The sequence below is a fragment of the Orcinus orca genome, chromosome 1 (genome assembly GCF_937001465.1).
Source record: "Orcinus orca chromosome 1, mOrcOrc1.1, whole genome shotgun sequence".
NCBI lineage: Eukaryota > Metazoa > Chordata > Mammalia > Artiodactyla > Delphinidae > Orcinus > Orcinus orca.
In genome coordinates this window covers 82,940,549-82,957,008 of record NC_064559.1, presented here as the reverse complement: position 1 = coordinate 82,957,008, position 16,460 = coordinate 82,940,549, and positions in this window count along the sequence as shown.

Below are 16,460 nucleotides of genomic sequence, written 5' to 3'. Positions count from 1 at the left end.
TCCTCTTCCTGTTGGGAAATGAGAGTTAAATTTGCCCGTCCAGACACCTCCAGCTAGTCTCTCATTGGTTCTCCCTATTCCTGTTCATTTTCCGCAGAAATTGCAAACTGGGCCAAACAGGAGGTTAAAGGCACTGACTCTCCAAGTGGGGAGAGTGTTAGTAAAGCGTCTGGAATGTTGCACCCGAGTACCGGGGGACTAAATCTGAGACACATTTGAACACGTTTCCCGATCACACGGTGGATCATACTCTGGGTTCCACATGCATGTTTTAGCTGAAGGAAGAATCCCTTAAACCTGGAGAGTTGAGACCCATGGAATGGGTACTATGCAATATGACTTCAAAGGGTCTGCATTTGCTCACCGAACCTCACCAATCCTATCACTGCTGCGTTTATTCCGCTCTACACATGCTTGATTCTCTTTCGGAGACATATAAATCCATAGGTTTTAAGATTCTTACTAGCCAGGTATATTGTTAGGCGTTTAATATGGGGTGTTGAGTCCACTTCGTTGAGCAAGCAGTAGCTCTTGTCTGTTACATATTTGGCTTATTGAACAGTATCTGTGCTAATTTCAATCTCTGGTTTTATGCAGCACCCCAACTCACCTTTCCCCTTAAGCAAGCATAAGTTGGTTTTCTACATTTGAGACCCTGTTCTGTTTTGTAATTCAGTTCCTGTGTAGCCAAGTTTACATTCCGTGTAGTAGTGATATCTTATGATGTTTCTTTTTCTGTGTGACTTATTTCACTTAGAATCATCGTACCTGAATCCACTCATTATGCTGCTACGGGCCTGATGACATAGATTTCATTGCTGAGTGATATTGCATTGTACGTAAGTACCACAAGTTCTTTATCCATTTTTCGCATTCTGTGATATTGAACTTGTACCGTAAATGAGGTTCTTGTAAACACAGCCATCCCAAACTTCGGGGTGGCTGTGTCTTTTTGATTTTAATTTCCCTAAGCTATAAGACCATAAGTGGAAGTGCCCTAGGCTCTGTTGCTTTGTTTTTTAGATGTTTCAGGAAACACCATACACTTCTCCAGATTGGCTGTTGGCAAATTACATCCCGCCCATCAGCATAACAAGGCTCCCAGTTCTCCATGGCCTGTCCTGCCTTTCTGGATTTTACACTTTTTTCAGATGGCCCTTTTGACTGGGGGGCAGTGACACTTCATTGTAGTGCAGATTTCCTTTGCAAGCTTGCTTCCTTGGCCAAAAAGGGCGTATGCGTTTTTTCATGAATATATTCAGGAAAAAACACATATAACCTTTTTGGCCAAGTGCATCATTGTGGACGTTCTGCCTCTTTTCCTATGCTTTACATGCAATTCCAGTCTACCTCCTGAAATCGGTTTCCTGCAATTCTGCCCCGCTTTCAAGTCCTCTTGGCAGCCTTACTTCAATATATTTTTGGACGATAGCTGTCATTTATAACTCTGCAGGTTTGTGAATTACAGTGCCCCTGAGCTCGTTTCTTCAACTCGCATTCTTGTGAGCTGGCCACAACATGGCAGGATTGCTTCAGGTCCTAGAGTGGTTCTGGCATGGCACGCTGAGCCTTTGGTTAATTCCTCTTCCTGGTGGGAAATGAGAGTTATATTTGCTCGTCCAGACACCTCCAGCTAGTCTCTCATTGGTTCTCCCTATTCCTGTTCATTTTCCGCAGAAATTGCAAACTGGGCCAAACAGGAGGTTAAAGGCACTGACTCTCCAAGTGGGGAGAGTGTTAGTAAAGCATCTGGAATGTTGCACCCGAGTACCAGGGGACGAAAACTGAGAGACATTTGAACACATTTCCCGATCAAATGGTGGATCATACTCTGGGTTCCACATGCATGTTTTAGATGAAGGAAGAATCCCTTAATCCTGGATAGTTGAGACCCTCGGAATGGGTACCAGGCAATATGACTTCAAAGGGTCTGCATTTGCTCACCGAACCTCACCAATCCTATCACTGCTGCGTTTATGCCGCTGTACACACGCTTGATTCTCTTTCAGAGACATATAAATCCATAGGTTTTAAGATTCTTACTAGTCAGGTATATTCTTAGGCGTTTAATATGGGGTGTTGTGTCCACATCGTTGAGCAAGGAGTAGCTCTTGTCTATTACATATTTGGCTTATGGAACGGTATCTGTGCTAATTTCAATCTCTGGTTTTATGCAGCACCCCAGCTCACCTTTCCCCTTAAGCAAGCATAAGATGGTTTTCTACATTTGAGACCCTGTTCTGTTTTGTAATTCAGTTCCTGTGTAGCCAAGTTTACATTCTGTGTAGTAGTGATATCTTATGATATTTCTTTTTCTGTGTCACTTATTTCACTTAGAATCATCGTACCTGAATCCACTCATCATGCTGCTACAGGCCTGATGACGTAGATTTCATTGCTGAGTGATATTGCATTGTACGTAAGTTCCACAACGTCTTTATCCATTTTTCACTTTCTGTGATATTGAACTTGTACCGTAAACGAGGTTCTTGTAAACAGAACCGTCCCAAACTTTGGGGTGGCTGTGTCTTTTTGATTTTAATTTCCCTAAGCTCTAGGACCATAAGTGGAAGTGCCCTAGGCTCTGTTGCTTTGTTTTTTAGACGTTTCAGGAAACACCATAGACTTTTCCAGAGTGGCTGTTAGCAATTTACATCCCGCCCATCAGCATAACAAGGCTCCCATTTCTCCATGGCCTGTCCTGCCTTTCTGGATTTTACACTTTTTTCAGATGGCCCTTTCGACCAGGGGGACGTGAGATTTCATTGTAGTGCAGATTTCCTTTGCAAGATTGCTTTGTTGCCCAAAAAGGGCGTATGCGTTTTTTCCTGAATATATTGAGGAAAAAACGCATATGCCCTTTTTGGCCAAGTGCATCATTGTGGACGTTCTGCCTCTTTTCCTATGCTTTACATGCAATTCCAGTCTACCTCCTGAAATCGGTTTCCTGCAATTCTGCCCCGCTTTCAAGTCCTCTTGGCAGCCTTACTTCAATATATTTTTGGACGATAGCTGTCATTTATAACTCTGCAGGTTTGTGAATTACAGTTCCCCTGAGCTCCTTTCTTCAACTCGCTTTCTTGTGAGCTGGCCGCAACACCGCAGGATTTCTTCAGCCCCTAGTGTGGTTCTGCACGGCATGCTGAGCTTTTGGTTAATTCCTCTTCCTGGTGGGGAATGAGAGTTAAATTTGCCCGTCCAGACACCTCCAGCTTGTCTCTCATTGGTTTTCCCTTTTCCTGTTCATCTTCCACAGAAATTGCAACCTGGGCCAAACAGGAGGTTAAAGGCACTGACTCTCAAACTGCGGAGAGTGTTAGTAAAGCGTCTGGAATGTTGCACACGAGTACCAGGGGACGAAAACTGAGACACATTTGAACACGTTTCCCAATCACACGGTGGATCATACTCTGGGAACCACATGCATATTTTAGCTGAAGGAAGAATCCCTTAAACCTGGAGAGTTGAGACCCATAGCATGGGTACCATGCATTATGACTTCAAAGGGTTTGCATTTGCTCACTGAACCTCACGAATCCTATCACTGTTGCATTTATGCCGCTGTACACACGCTTGATTCTCTTTCGGAGACATAGAAATCCATAGGTTGTAAGATTCTTACTAGTCAGGTTTATTCTCAGACGTTTAATATGGGGTGTTGAGTCCACTTCGTTGAGCAAGGAGTAGCTCTTGTCTATTACATATTTGGCTTATGGAACGGTATCTGTGCTAATTTCCATCTCTGGTTTTATTCAGCACCCCAACTCACCTTTCCCCTTAAGCAAGCATAAGTTGGTTTTCTACATTTGAGACCCGGTTCTGTTTTGTAATTCAGTTCCTGTGTAGCCAAGTTTACATTCCCTATAGTAGTGATATCTTATGATGTTTCTTTTTCTGTGTGACTTATTTCAGTTAGAATCATCGTACCTGAATCCACTTATTATGCTGCTATGGGCCTGATGTCATAGATTTCATTGCTGAGTGATATTGCATTGTACGTAATTACCACAACTTCTTTATCCATTTTTCGCTCTCTGTGATATTGAACTTGTAACGTAAACGAGGTTCTTGTAAACAGAGCCGTCCCAAACTTTGGGGTGGTTGTGTCTTTTTGATTTTAATTTCCCTAAGCTATAGGACCATAAGTGGAAGTGCCCTAGGCTCTGTTGCTTTGTTTTATAGATATTTCAGGAAACACCATACACTTCTCCAGAGTGGCTGTTGGCAATTCACATCCCGCCCATCAGCATAACAAGGCTCCCAGTTCTCCATGGCCTGTCCTGCCTTTCTGGATTTTACACTTTTTTCAGATGGCCCTTTTGACCGGGGGGCAGTGAGACTTCATTGTAGTGCAGATTTCCTTTGCAAGCTTGCTTGGTTGGCCACAAAGGGCGTATGCGTTTTTTCATGAATATATTCAGGAAAAAAACACATACGCCCTTTTTGGCCAAGTGCATCATTGTGGACGTTCTGCCTCTTTTCCTATGCTTTACATGCAATTCCAGTCTACCTCCTGAAATCGGTTTCCTGCAATTCTGCCCCGCTTTCATGTCCTCTTGGCAGCCTTACTTCAATATATTTTTGGACGATAGCTGTCATTTATAACTCTGCAGGTTTGTGAATTAGAGTGTCCCGAGCTCCTTTCTTCAACTCGCTTTCTTGTGAGCTGGCCGCAACACCGCAAGATTGCTTCAGGCCCTAGTGTGGTTCCGGCATGGCATGCTGAGCCTTTGGTTAATTCCTCTTCCTGGTGTTAAGTGAGAGTTAAATTTGCCCGTCCAGACACCTCCAGCTAGTCTCTCATTGGTTCTCCCTATTCCTGTTCATTTTCTGCAGAAATTGCAAACTGGGCCAAACAAGAGGTTAAAGGCACTGACTCTCCAAGTGGGGAGAGTGTTAGTAAAGCTTCTGGAATGTTGCACCCGAGTACCAGGGGACGAAAACTGAGACACGTTTGAACACGTTTCCCGATCACATGGTGGATCATACTCTGGGTTCCACATGCATGTTTTGGCTGAAGGAAGAATCCCTTAAACCTGGAGAGTTGAGACCCATGGAATGGGTACCATGCAATATGACTTCAAAGGGTCTGCATTTGCTCACCGAACCTCACAAATCCTATCACTGCTGTGTTTATGCCGCTGTACACACATTTGATTCTCTTTCGGAGACATATAAATCCATAGGTTTTAAGATTCTTACTAGTCAGGTATATTCTTAGGCCTTTAATATGCGGTTTTGAGTCCACTTCGTTGAGCAAGGAGTAGCTCTTGTCTATTACATATTTGGCTTATTGAACGGTATCTGTGCTAATTTCAATCTCTGGTTTTATGCAGCACCCCAACTCACCTTTCCCCTTAAGCAAGCATAAGTTGGTTTTCTACATTTGAGACCCTGTTCTGTTTTGTAATTCAGTTCCTGTGTAGCCAAGTTTACATTCCGTGTAGTAGTGATATCTTATGGTGTTTCTTTTTCTGTGTGACTTATTTCGCTTAGAATCATCGTACCTGAATCCACTCATTATGTTGCTATGGGCCTGATGACATAGATTTCATTGCTGAGTGATATTGCATTGTACATAAGTACCACAACTTCTTTATCCATTTTTCGCTTTCTGCGATATTGAACTTGTACCGTAAACGAGGTTCTTGTAAACAGAGCCGTCCCAAACTTTGGGGTGGCTGTGTCTTTTTGATTTTAATTTCCCTAAGCTATAGGACCATAAGTGGAAGTGCCCTAGGCTCTGTTGCTTTGTTTTTTGGATGTTTCAGGAAACACCATACACTTCTCCAGAGTGGCTGTTGGCAATTTACATCCCGCCCATCAGCACAACAAGGCTCCCAGGTCTCCATGGCCTGTCCTGCCTTTCTGGATTTTACACTTTTTTCAGATGGCCCTTTTGACCGGGAGGCAGTCAGACTTCATTTTAGTGCAGATTTCCTTTGCAAGCTTGCTTGGTTGGCCAAAAAGGGAGTATGAGTTTTTTCCTGAATATATTCAGGAAAAAACTCATACTCCCTTTTTGGATAAGTGCATCATTGTGGACATTTTGCCTCTTTTCCTATGCTTTACATTCAATTCCAGTCTACCTCCTGAAATCGGTTTCCTGCAATTCTGCCCCGCTTTCAAGTCCTCTTGGCAGCCTTACTTCAATATATTTTTGGATGATAGCTGTCAATTATAACTCTGCAGGTTTGTGAATTACAGTGCTCCTGAGCTCCTTTCTTCAACTCGCTTTCTTGTGAGCTGGCCGCAACACTGCAGGATTGCTTCAGGCCCTAGTGTGGTTCCGGCATGGCATGCTGAGCCTTTGGTTAATTCCTCTTTCTGGTGGGAAGTGAGAGTTAAATTTGCCCGTCCATACACCTCCAGCTAGTCTTTCGTTAGTTCTCCCTATTCCTGTTCATTTTCCGCAGAAATTGCAAACTGGGCCAAACAGGAGGTTAAAGGCACTGACTCTCCAAGTGGGGAGAGTGTTAGTAAAGCGTCTGGATTGTTGCACCCGAGTACCTGGGGACGAAAACTGAGACACATTTGAACACGTTTCCCGATCACACGGTGGATCATACTCTGGGTTCCACATGCATGTTTTAGCTGAAGGAAGAATCCCTTAAACCTGGAGAGTTGAGACCCATGGAATGGGTACCATGCAATATGACTTCAAAGGGTCTGCATTTGCTCACTGAACCTCACCAATCCTATTACTGCTGTGCTTATGCCACTGTACACACGCTTGATTCTCTTTCGGAGACATATAAATCCATAGGTTTTAAGATTCTTACTAGTCAGGTATATTCTTAGGCGTTTAATATGGGGTGTTGAGTCCACTTCGTTGAGCAAGGAATAGCTCTTGTCTATTACATATTTGTCTTATGGAACGGTATCTGTGCTAATTTCAATCTCTGGTTTTATGCAGCACCCCAACTCACCTTTCCCCTTAAGCAAGCATAAGTTGGTTTTCTACATTTGAGACCCTGTTCTGTTTTGTAATTCAGTTCCTGTGTAGCCAAGTTTACATTCCGTGTATTAGTGATATCTTATGATGTTTCTTTTTCTGTGTGACATATTTCACTTAGAATCATCGTACCTGAATCCACTCATTATGCTGCTACGGGCCTGATGACATAGATTTCATTGCTGAGTGATATTGCATTGTACGTAAGTACCACAACGTCTTTATCCATTTTTCCCTTTCTGTGATATTGAACTTGTACCGTACGAGGTTCTTGTAAACAGAGCCGTCCCAAACTTTGGGGTGGCTGTGTCTTTTTGATTTTAATTTCCCTAAGTTATAGTACCATAAGTGGAAGTGCCCTAGGCTCTGTTGCTTTCTTTTTTGGATGTTTCAGGAAACACCATACACTTCTCCAGAGTGGCTGTTGGCAATTTACATCCCGCCCATCAGCACAACAAGGCTCCCAGGTCTCCATGGCCTGTCCTGCCTTTCTGGATTTTACACTTTTTTCAGATGGCCCTTTTGACCGGGGGGCAGTGAGACTTCATTGTAGTGCAGATTTCCTTTGTAAGCTTGCTTGGTTGGTGAAAAATGGCGTATCGGTTTTTTCATGAATATATTCAGGAAAAAACGCATACGCCGTTTTTGGCCAAGTGCATCATTGTGGACGTTCTGCCTCTTTTCCTATGCTTTACATGCAATTCCAGTCTACCTCCTGAAATCGGTTTCCTGCAATTCTGCCCCGCTTTCAAGTCCTCTTGGCGGCCTTACTTCAATATATTTTTGGACGATAGCTGTCATTTATAACTATGCAGTTTTGTGAATTACAGTGCCCCTGAGCTCCTTTCTTCAACTCGCTTTCTTGTGAGCTGGCCGCAACACCGCAGGATTGCTTCAGCCCCTAGTGTGTTTCCGGCATGCCACGCTGAGCCTTTGGTTAATTCCTCTTCCTGGTGGGAAATGAGAGTTAAATTTGCCCGTCCAGACACCTCCAGCTAGTCTCTCATTGGTTCTCCCTATTCCTGTTCATTTTCCACAGAAATTGCAAACTGGGCCAAACAGGAGGTTAAAGGCACTGACTCTCCAAGTGGGGAGAGTGTTAGTAAAGCATCTGAAATGTTGCACCCGAGTACCAGGGGACTAAAACTGAGACACATTTGAACACGTTTCCCGATCACACGGTGGATCATACTCTGGGTTCCACATGCATGTTTTAGCTGAAGGAAGAATCCCTTAAACCTGGAGAGTTGAGACCCATGGAATGGGTACCATGCAATATGACTTCAAAGGGTCTGCATTTGCTCACCGAACCTCACCAATCCTATCACTGCTGCGTTTATGTCGCTCTACACATGCTTGATTCTCTTTCGGAGACATATAAATCCATAGGTTTTAAGATTCTTACTAGTCAGGTATATTGTTTGGCGTTTAATATGGGGTGTTGAGTCCACTTTGTTGAGCAAGGAGTAGCTCTTGTCTATTACATATTTGGCTTATGGAACGGTATCTGTGCTAATTTCAATGTCTGGTTTTATGCAGCACCCCAACTCACCTTTCCCCTTAAGCAAGCATAAGTTGGTTTTCTACATTTGAGACCCTGTTCTGTTTTGTAATTCAGTTCCTGTGTAGCCAAGTTTACATTCCGTGTATTACTGATATCTTATGATGTTTCTTTTTCTGTGTGACTTATTTCACTTAGAATCATCATACCTGAATCCTCTCATTCTGCTGCTACGGGACTGATGACATAGATTTCATTGCTGAGTGATATTGCATTGTACGTAAGTACCACAACTTCTTTATCCATTTTTCGCTTTCTGCGATATTGAACTTGTACCGTAAACGAGGTTCTTGTCAACAGAGCCGTCCCAAACTTTGGAGTGGCTGTGTCTTTTCGATTTTAATTTCCCTAAGGTATAGGACCGTAAGTGGAAGTGCCCTAGGCTCTGTTGCTTTGTTTTTTAGATGTTTCAGGAAACACCATACACTTCTCCAGAGTGACTGTTGGCAATTTACATCCTGCCCATCAGCATAACAAGGCTCCCAGTTCCCCATGGCCTGTCCTGCTTTTCTGCATTTTACACTTTTTTCAGATGGCCCTTTTGACTGGGGGGAGGTGAGACTTCATTGTATTGCAGATTTCCTTTGCAAGCTTGCTTGTTTTGTCAGAAAGGGCGTATGCGTTTCTTCCTGAATATATTCAGGAAAAAACGCATATGCCCTTTTTGGCCAAATGCATGATTGTCGAGGTTCTGAGTCTTTTCATATGTTTTCAATGCAATTCCAGTCTACCTCCTGAAATCAGTTTCCTGCAATTCTGCCTTGCTCTCAGTGCCTCTTCATAGCCTTACCTCAATATACTTTTGGAAAATAGTTGGCCTTTATAACTCTGCAGGTTTTTGAATTGCAGTTGCCCTTAGTTCCATTTTTCAGCTCTTATTTTTGTGATCTTGCCTCATATCCACAGGATATCTTCAGGCCCTATTCTTCTTCTGGGGGGCCTTGCTCTGCCTTTGGTTAATTCTTCTTCCTATGTGAAATTAGAGTGACATGTGGCCATTGAAACCGCTACAGCTATTTTCTCACTGGTTCCCCCTATTCCCATTCATCGTCTGCACTAACTGCAGACTGTTTAATACCAGAACTTAAAGGCATTGACTCTCCATGTGGGGATGTTCTTAGTAAAGTGACTGGAATGTTGATCCGGAGCCCCTGGAGAGGAAAATGAGGTGCGTTTTAGAAACCTTTCCCGATCATATGGTATACCATCTGCTGGATTTCCCATGCATGGTTTAGCTGTAGGAAGATTCCCTTCAACCTGGAGTGTTGGGACCCTTGGAATGAGTAGCATGAAGTATTTCATTAAACTTTCGGCAGTTGCTCACCAAAGCTCACCAATCCTCTCAGCCCCAAGTGTCCAGCCTTATGTCTTATCTAGCTGTGGGTTTGTATGTGGTCATTCCAGGTTGCATCACAGCCCCTGAGCGAATTTTGTAAGAATTTTTCTCTCTTTCATTGTTTCTGCGTTTTGGTTTTAAAATTTATTTCTATAATGGGGTTTAGCTCATTTTCACTGCTGTGTTTGTGCCGCTCTGCGCACACTTGATTCCCTTATGGAGATATATCAATACATGGGTTTTAAGATTCTTATTACTCAGATATATTTCTCTGCGGTGTATAGGGTGTGTTGAGGCCAGTTCATTGAGCAAGGTGTAGATCTTGTCTAATACCTATTTGGTTTATTGAACGGTATCTGTGCTAATTTCAAACTCTGGTTTTATGCATCACCCCACCTCTCCTTTCCCCTTAAGCTGACATAAGAGTGTTTTCTAAATGTGAGACAGTGTTCTGTTTTGTAATTCATTTTTTGTGCAGCCATATTTATCCTCCCTCTATAAGTGATATCTTATGATATGTTTCTTTTTCTGTTTGACTTATTTCAAGTAGTATTGTCGGAGCTAAATCCACTCTTTATCCTTCTACTAGCCTTATTACATTGATTTCATGGTGAAGAGATATTCCATTGTACATAAGTACCACATTTTCTTTATCCATTGTTCTCTTTCCTGGGATATTTAAGGTGTACTGAAGTTGAGGTTCTTGTAAACAGAGTAGCCCTAAACTGTGGTGTGCTTGTGTCTTGTTGATTTTTAGACTTCCCTAGATATACTCCCGTGATTGGAAGTGCCCTATGCTCTGTAGCTCTGTTTTTTAGATGATTTAGGAACCACCATACACTTCTCCAGAGTGGCTCTCGGCAGTTCACACACTGTCCATCAGTGTATAAAGGCTCCCTGTTCTCCATGGCCTGTCCTGCATTTCTCGTTTTTACAATTTTTTCGGATGGCCCTTTTGACAGGTGGGAAATGAGACTTCTTTGTTGTGCACATTTGCATTGCTTGCTTGCTTGGTTGCCCATAAAGTGCGTATGCGTTTTTTCCTGGATATATTCAGGAAAAAACGCATACTCCCTTTTGGGCCAACTGCATCATTGTCGAAATTCTGCCGCTTTTCATGTGCTTTAAAGACGAGTCCAATCTATCTCTTGAAATCTGTTTCTTGCAATTCTGTCTTGCATTCAGATCCTCTTCTTTGCCTTACCTCAACATATTTTTGGACGTTAGTTTTCATTTATAACTCTGCAGCTTTGTGAATTGCAGTGACCCTGAGCTCCATTTTTTAAGTTGCTCTTTTGTGAGCTGGCCTCAAAGCCGCAGGATTGCTTCAGGCCCTATTTTGGCTCCGGCGAGGCGGGCTGAGCCTTTTTTTAATTCTTATTCTTAATGGGAAATTAGAGTGACATGTGCCCGTCCAAACCCCTACAACTATTCTCTCATTGGTTCCCCCTCTTCCCGTTCATCCTCCTCACAATTTGCAAAATGTGTGAAACAGAAGTTTAAATGTGCTGATTCTCTAAGTGGGGAGATTCTAAGAAACGTGGCTGGAATGATGAACAGGAGCACCAGGAGAGGATAAATGAGGTGCATTTTAGACACATCTCCCGATCACATGGTGTACAGTCCTCTGGGTTTTCCATGCATGTTTTAGCTGTAGGAAGATTCCTTGAACCTGCAGATTTGGGACCCATTGAATGGGTACCAGGTAGTATTACTTTAAAGGGTGTGCATTTCCTCACCCAAGCTCACATTTCTCTTAGCGCGAACAGTTTCCAGCCTTATGTCTCATCCTGCTGTGGGTCTAGATGTGTTCAATCCACGTTGCATCACCGTCCCTGAGGAAAAGTTGTAAGAGATTTTCTCTGTCTCTGTCGTTTATTTTTTTCAATTTATTACTATATTGGTTACAGCTGATTTTCAAAGCTCTGTTTCTTGCTGCTGTACATCCACTTGATTCACGTACAGAGAGACATCAATAAATTCTTTTTCAGATTCTTACCAGTCATAGATATTCTTTTCCGGTGACTTGAGTGTGCTGAGTGCAGTTCTTTTAGCTACCGTGTAGGCCTTGTTGATTATCAGTTTGGTATTTGGAATGGTATCTTTGCTAATTTCAACCTCCTGGATGATGCCTCACCCCTCCCCACCTTTCCCGTTTAGCAGCCTTATGCATGTTTTCTACATATTTGACTATGTTTTTGTTTTGTAATTTATTTCATGTGTAGCCATTTTGGATTCCACCTTTAAGTGATATCTTATGATATGTGTCTTTTTCTTTTTGAATTATGTCACTTAGAATGATCATACATAACTCCTCCGGAGTTGTTACAACTGGCCATATTTCATTGATTTCCAGGCTGAGTAATATTCCACTCTACATAAGTACCACATCTCTATCCATTTTTTCCCTCCAGAGACATTTAAGTTATATCCTAGTCGAGGATCTTTTAAACAGAGAGGCAGTAAACATTGGGGTGCCTGTGTCCTCTCGATTTTTGTTTTTCCCAAGATATACGCCCATGAGTGCAAGTGCCCTATGCTCTGTAGCTCATTTTTTAGATGCTTTAGTAAACACAATACACTTCTCCAGAATGGCCGTTGGCAATATACATTTCCACTATAAGCCTCACAGGGCTCCCTCTTCTCCTTGCCCTGTCCTGCATTTCTGGTGTTTACACTTTATGAGGATGGCTCTTCTGACTGATGCGAAGTGATATCTTTTGTAGTATTGATTTCCAGTGCCCACCTGTTTGGTTGGCTAAAAAAGTGTATGCCCTTTTCTTGAATATATACAGAGAAAAACGCATACAGCCTTTTTGGCCAACTGCAATGTTGGCAATGTTCAGCCCCTTTTCTTGTGCTTAATGGCGAGTCCTTTCTACCTCCTCAAATCCCTTTCCTGCCATTCTCCCTTGCTTACCAATCCTTTTCTCTGACTTTCCTCAAGACATTTTTCAGTGATAGATATTTTCAACTCTGCAGTTTCGTGAATTTTACTGCCCCTGAGTTCCATTGTTCAACTTGTGTTTATGGGAACTGACCACAAAGCAGTGGGATTTCCTCAAGCCCTATACTGTTTCCATGGGCAACCCTAGCCTTTGGTCAATTCATCTTCCTGATTGGAAATTAGAGTGACATGTGCCTGTCTGAACACCTAGGACTTGTCTCTCATTGTTCCTCTTCCTTCCGCTTCATCCTCTGGACAAATTCCAAACTGTACGCAACAGGATGTTGACAGTGCTGACATCTCCAAGTGGGGAGACTGTTAGTAAAGACGCTGGAGGGGTGAACCCGAGCACCAGGAGATGAGGAGATGAGATGCCTTTTCCAAACTCTTCCCGATCAGACGGTATACCATCCTCTGGATGTGACAGACATGTTTTAGCAGTAGGAAGAGTCCCATTCATGTAAGGAGAACACCAGGGCTTTTTCAAAATCAGTGTCTCCCCGAAACCCAAACTGGGGAGTTTTTTAAGCTATGGCTACACATATGTTCATTAAGGGCCTTGGGAAGTAGGCAGAGTCCAAACTTTAGATGATTGAAGTCTTCAGGGTCAGAAGCACTCACCACCGGCTTCCCTTAGGTTACACTTTAACTGTCATTGATAGATGATGTCAATAAAAATATCTATTCTTTTTCCGATTATTTCCCCTTATAGGTTATTGCAAAATATTGAGTGTAGTTCCCTGTGCTATCCAGTAGTTCCTTGTTGATGATCTATTTTATACATAGCAGTGTGTATGTGTTAATTCCAAACTGTTAATTTATCCCTCCTCCCACCTTTCCCCTTTGATAATAATAAATTATAAGATTTTATACTTCTCAGAAATGGGGGAGCTGAAAGAGAGGTATCATTTTCAATGGAAAAGCATTTAAAACAAGATTGAAGCTTTAACCAAGATTATTAGATGTACATCCTTGGAAAGAAATCACTTCATTTCTCTAATATTGACCTGACAAATAAGACAAACCTTTTCACTGAACTTGCTTATAATAAAGCGATGGAAATATCAAATGGAAGTGTTAGAAACATCTTATTTTACCCGAGCCTTATAAACTGTTCTACGTTAACTACAGTTTGGCTCACACATCTGTTCATTGAAGTTACAATAGTCTCAATTTCTGTTAGTGATCCTCCAGAGTGGACCCCAACAAGTGTCCCCCTGCCCAGTGTCATTGGGGCCAACAGATCGAGACTGAGTTTGGTTCACAAGCAAAGGAAACTTTATATTTTGATCAGAGAATGGAGAGGTGAGAGCATGCACTACCCCGTGGGCTGTGGGCTGGGCTGCTGTGTAGAGATCCTGTCAGAGTCAGTGGGAGGGAGGGGGCGGAGCTCTCGAGAGCCGGGTTGGCTGCAGCTCAGGCTCTATATCTCGGAGTCTGCACTGGGCCCCAGGAGCTGAGGTGTCGACCCAGCCATTCTGCACTAGGAAATCTGGTCTGAAGTGCCGGGTGTGGAACCTCTGCATGCGGGACCCTAGGAGCACGTGAAATTAGACAAAGCACAAAGGATAAAAAAGGTCAGACTTGACTTTATTGCCCAGATTCTATTTTTATCTCCCAGGGATTTTTAATGGGCTTTGCTGGGGACAAACCCCTCCTCTGCCTTTTGTCCCGTTCCTCATTCTTGGAGTGCTGAGGGTGCAGACCCTTCTTCTGTAACTGCTGAGTGCTGAGTTGGGAGCCCTCATACCAGGGGACGAGGGTCAGAACTTCTCCTCAGCAGCCTCCAGGTGACGTTGATTGGCCCCAGGACCCCTGCCTCCCTGCTCGTCCGCCTGAGCACCAGCATTGGAAGTGTTATAGATTCTAATGACCTTTAAGGGTCCAGGAAAGAGATGTGCAGAGACGCTGTGGGGGCCGGTTTCACCCCGCCCCACATTTGTTCGGCCACCTTAGGCTGACCGTTTCTGCCAGCCTAGATGCTCTGACCAGTAGTCTGCTCTTTCTTCAATTAGGCCCCTGAATTAACGTAAAAACAGCACCAGGTGTCAGAGCCCTGCCCGCTCCATTCCCAGACAGGCCAGGGTCAGTGGTGATCAAGGACCATGATGGCCACTGAGTCAACAGCCTTTTGAAGTAAACAGGAGTCTATCCGGTCTTATTGGCCACCATCATCACGGTTTCTGTAGGCTTTTCTATGGTGACAGTGTGATATACGGTTCCCCCGCCAAGATTATTAGCTCCCCTCTGGGTGCAGTAAATCCTGCAAGCAGTAGTCTACTCCTTCAGGACACACTATTGTTGTTTTATGAGAGAAACTCCAGGTCAAGTGATGTTCACACGAGTCATCATGGTGCCCTGTTGCCCCCGGTTATCTCTCTGGATGTTGGAGTTGGAGGGCCTCCTCACTCGAGGTCGGTGTGCCCACGGAGCGAACCCTGCAACTTCAGGGCATGGTTGGTGATTAGGATCACCACGTGGGGTCCTTTTCCCTTAGGAGGGAGGTGGCCTTTTGGGCTGCTGATTTCCAGGTTTTTAGATACCGCCAGTATCTTGGCCAGATGTGGCAGTGGGCCAAACCCCTTGGTGACTGTAGTTGATCCTACCTGGATGGCATTCTTGCGTTGTTCCATTTCAAGTGGTCCCAGTTTTTGCACTAATTCTCCAATGGCGATTCACCTTTCACCAGGAATGGAAAGGTCAAAGGGTTTAGCTCAATTAGGGAGTTCCAGGGCAAGGGTCTGAATTGACTGCTCTTTCCATTCTTGAAAGGCCACTTCTGGATTCTGTTCAAAAGGATCATCATCTTTTCCTTTCAGTGTTTCATACAGAGGCCCAGCTAGTAGACTGTAGTTAGGGATCCAGAAGCAGCAAACCCTGGCCTCCCCAGGAACCCCTAAGCTGTCTTCTAGTTTTAGAAAGGGGTAAGGCTGCAAATGGTTTCTTCCCTTTCCTGGGATGGGCTTCTCTGACCTTGTGTGAGAATGAAGCCCAGGCAGGTCACTGCAGTCTGTGATATTTGAGCTTTTTCTTGGACAACTTCTATCCTTTATTGGCTTGGTAGTTCAGAGGCCTCCTTAGTAGGGCTGGTGATCAGAATGTCGTCTGCATATTGAAGGAGGGTTTCCTTTTCCAGAGGTAGAACTTTTTGGTCTTTTGCTAAGCTTTCCCCAAAGATGGTGTGGGAATTTTTGAACCCTTGGGGCAAGACGGCCCGGAAGTATTGTTTTAGTTGTATGTTGAGTCCTGCCACTCACAAGCCAAAATTTCTTGTGACTCTGGGACTAATGGAATACAAAAGAAGGCGTTATTGAAGACTAATACAGAATAACATGTCCTGGTGGTTGGTAGAATGACCAGCAGGGTGTAGGAATCAGGAGCAACTGGAGGTATATCCTCGGTGGCTTCACTGACTGTCCTGACATCCTTTACCAGGTCCCCAGCAGCCCATGGGGCTCTCGTGGTCAGGCCAATCCCAGGATATGGAGCTCTCCTGGGCAGGTACCCCACCCCCAACCCAGCCCACGGGGTTCTCATGGTCAGGCCCCTCCCAGGATACAGAGCTACCCTTGCAGGTACCGTGGCAGGGCTGGGCACACAGGAACCGTGCACATAGCCCTCATTGAAGAGCACCCCCAGCTCACCTGTCGCTCAGAGCTGA